Here is a 4,381-nt window from a genome sequence, read left to right on the forward strand (position 1 = left end):
AGGTCTTATATTTGCTATGCAGGATCTTGGCGAGAAAGAAAGGTGGTCAAGGAAAGGAGAAAAGTCAAGTGGCTAGAAAGACATCTAAGTGGTGCGCATATCACGAGGATTTTGGCCACGTCATTGAGGATTGTATATCCCCAAGAAGGAAATTAACTATCTATTGAGCAAAGGATATCTTAAAGAAATCCTAGGAAGAAGGAAAGAAAGATACAAAGATAAGGAACAAGATCCTATTAAGATCCTGGAAAAACCAGGATCCCCTCCTTTAGATGTCAAAGTAATTAACGTTATTTCTCGGTGTTCTGACATTTTTGGAACTGTTGGATTAGGTGTCTAAGTCCATAACTATAATTGGTATGTACTTGACCCGATACTAACATGGTCTAGGGTTGCCTTCACCAAAACAATTTGATAGGATGGATATTTGAGAAAGAGGTTATTTGTGGTTTATTAATATATTATAAGAATAATATATTATTTGAGAAATCATATTATTTAATTGGTATTGATCAAGAATTAGTTTGGAATTAATTTAGTGATCAAAAGAGACTGATTAAATTAATAGGGGGCTGATTATGTAAATCCGTGAAACATATGATTTGGGCTAATGATCCATTATTAACTAGTAATGGACTAAGTTCATATAAGAGTCCATGAAGTATTGTTGGATTAAAAGTCTAAGTGTATGAATTAGGGTTAAGAAGTGACTCTTCGAATTCTACACTATAAATGTGTCCCCTTAGCTCCAAAATCTGCTCTCATGTATTCCTAGAAGTGGCTAGCCAATTTTGGTGTCTCCTAAAGCTCTCTCATTGTCCTCCAATTGTTGGTGTTGTTTTGTGAACCATTTGATGCATCACACTTGAGGTACTAAGCTCTTGAAAGACCAAGTTCTACAAGCTACATAAAAAGAGGTATTCATCTAACTAGTTTTTATGTTGTATATCCCCAATTGCATGCTAGCTAGGGTATATGCTTTGAATAATATGAAATTGCATGAATAATTAGAGAAAACTTAGATCCAAGGCATTAGGATTGTATGTGCACCATAGGAGTGTTATAGTACCTAAAACCGAACAGTGGTATCAGAGCCATGGGTGTTTTCTGTTATATTGATGCATTGGTTAATTGTTCAAAGTTGAAAAAATTGAAAATTTTCTGTCTGATCAGTGGACTCGACGAGTCCTATGAACTGAATCGACGAGTCGTGTATTATACAAGCCAACTCGATGAGTCCAATATCCAATTCGACGAGTTGGATTATCAGTTGGCAGTTTTTCGGGGTGTTTGGCCAGAATTGGATTAGGATAATTACCTTAAACTGTTTTGTATCATAAAATCTGATTTTTCTGAGATGGTAGTGATTATCTTCATCCAATTAAAAGATAAATGTCAAATATTAAGATGATTAGAAAGTTATATGATAAGCTAATTATTTGTATTATTTGATTTGAAATTATCTTGCTATATTAGTTGTATTAGGTCAAATTGGTAAAAGATAAAATGATTATTTTATTAGTTTAAAATTTGATCTAAATAGTTTTGAGGAGTTACAAAACTTGTCATCAAGTTTTGGAATTCAAAAGGTTTTGAAGAGTTACAAAACTTGTCATCAAGTTGTGGAACTAAAAAGGTTTTGAAGAGTTACAAAACTTGCCCTCAAGTTTTTGGATTTGAAGAGTCTCATTTATGTAACATCAAACCATAAACCCTAGTAATTTGAATAGGTTCATCAATGCAACTCTTGGTCTCGTAACTTAAAAAACAATTAAATAGTTTTAATTTTGAAATTTTAATTTAGAACCTTGATTGTTGAATAGTTCAAATTACAACCTTATGGATTTTATTAAATTAATTAAATGTTTAATTAAAAGAGAAAGTTAATAAATCCATAATCATATGGTTTAAATTTAATTAAATTAAAAGTCTAATTTATTAATGGAATTAAACCATCTAGTATTTTAAAAGTGTACAATACACCCTTATACTATATAAAATTACAAGCTTAATATATTATATATGTATAAAATGTTTAATTAAAAGAGAAAGTTAATAATTCCATAATCATTTGGTTTAAATTTAATTAAATTAAAAGTCTAATTTATTAATGGAATTAAACCATCTAGTATTTTAAAAGTGTAAAATACACTCTTATACTATATAAAATTAAAAGCTTAATATATTATATATGTATAAGTAAAAAGTCAGTCTGACCGTTAGTAGGTCTCATTCACGAAGCTGGTCTATAAGGGGTGTTTAAGAAAGCGGTTTGTAAAATGACCAACATTAGGTATCTACTCTTACCCACCGCACCCTTGACCAGTGGATGGTTATTAGCCTAACGGGTATGATAGGACACTTAAATCATCATTAAAAGTATAATGAAATACAAAGTAACTAAACACTTTATAAATTCCCAATCTTAGTTACTTTAGAAAAATGTGAATTTGATGCTAACCCATGAAATTGCACATTCCACCTTATTGGTCGTTAGCGGAGCGTGTGTGGTTAACCGACACACTGATATGGGACTAATAAAGGATGGCAAGGGGTAGCTCGTAGACTATCATAGATCAATGGAGCGTGTGTGGTTAACCGACACATTGATTAGGTGATAAATGACTTCGAGAGTACCAAGCTAATTTGCATGGTTATTCACAACTTGTTTGCGATCCTCGGTATCCCAGTCACAAACTTGAAGGGCATAATCGAGATTAAACATGCGATTGAAAAGTTCAATGAATCTCAAAGAATCTAGGAATTTTAATTCATTTAAAACCTAATATTCATTTTCGTTTTTCATGGTGGAAATTGGTAAATCGTCATTTACCTACATTCAAATATTTTTCAATTGGATTTCGGCATCCCTCTTCCGAATTGTAAAATATTGTGTTGGGTCCTAGCTTTAATATTTCATTTGGGTGTTATATTAAGTTCTTAAATCAATTAACTTGAATTTCTCCCTTGTAGATGTCTAATTCTGACAACTATGGTCTTCCCGAATCTTTTAAAAATAGCTTCCTTCATGAAGATGATGTTCCACGCTTTGATCATGAAAATGGAAATCATTCTTCACTTCCTCTACCTCCTCCAATTATTCTCCCTGACCCACATGTTCGTCGACTTGAAAAGTTCAATATCACTCAAACCCTATTGGCAAGAAAACATGAAGATGGAAAGTTTGTATGTGCTCACGTCTTGGACATTAAGCTGCATATTGACAGGTTGGGAATGTTGGGTGTCGTGTTCTCAAGGAAGCTGGCTGTTGACTTGGTTCTTCATTCACTTCCTAAGTCATATAGTGAGTTTGTTAAAGACTACTATGTGACAGACCACGACGTGACCCTTATCGATCTTACTTATTTGCTTATTGTTGCTGAATCAACATTGATTTGGAACACTGGTAAAGCAAACTTGATTGGAAGATCTACTTCCCAAACTTCCATGGACATGGACAATGGCGACAATGGAAGTCTAGAAACGCTTTGTCTTCCCAATAGAAAGGGATTGGCCAAGGTCAAACCGGTTGACCAAATGGTAAAGAGAAAGGCTAAGTCTGTGATTGTCCCGTGTACCATTCCGAGAGAGTCTGTTTGTTTCTATTGCCAAGAGAAGGGGCATTGGTTGCGAAGCTGCCCTGACTACCTGAGAGATCTAAGATATGGTAAAATCAAATTGTATGGTTCTACTTCGGGTAAGTTCATTATCTAACTCTATTAAGTTCCTACTTATAGATTCTTAATACATGATGTGATAAGATTGCCGTTTGATGTTTTCTAGGATCAAAGAAGAGAAAGGAAGCTTGAAAGATGAGTAAACTAATTCTGATCGCGAAGAGATGGATTTCGATCGCATGGTTCGATGATCATATTTTTGGGCTGCTACTTAGGGGTTATGATATATTGCTTAGGGATATTTAACAACATAGTTTTCATATGTATTTGCATTGTAAGGACAAGTTTTCCGCAATTTTATAAATAAATAAAATGTTGTTTTTATCTTATTTTATGTTTCCTTGCAAAGGCATTTGTGAAAATTGTTGTTCATATATTTCTATTAATAGCAATATTGAAAATGTTTTGATTCGTAGTTATGTCAATTGTGGTAGTGTCCAAATTTTCTAAATAAGAAAAGATTCTCATCGCCTAAGTTTCAATTGGACAGAAACCTGGAATCATGTGATGTATGAAAATCTTGGTACTTAAGAAATTGGGACTAATTCCTTGTTTACATAAGTATGTAAGTCAAGTGAAAGATAAAAGGATCTAGTACACATTGATGTGCACTGGTCAGATCCATCACAAAGAATGATAAAGGCTATTCGTCATGATTTACTAATGGTTCAGTAGATATGGTTGTGCTTACAAGATTAAGTATA

Source organism: Lactuca virosa, chromosome 8 (assembly GCF_052849685.1).
Source record: "Lactuca virosa cultivar CGN04683 chromosome 8, Lactuca_virosa_CGN04683_v6, whole genome shotgun sequence".
Lineage (NCBI taxonomy): Eukaryota > Viridiplantae > Streptophyta > Magnoliopsida > Asterales > Asteraceae > Lactuca > Lactuca virosa.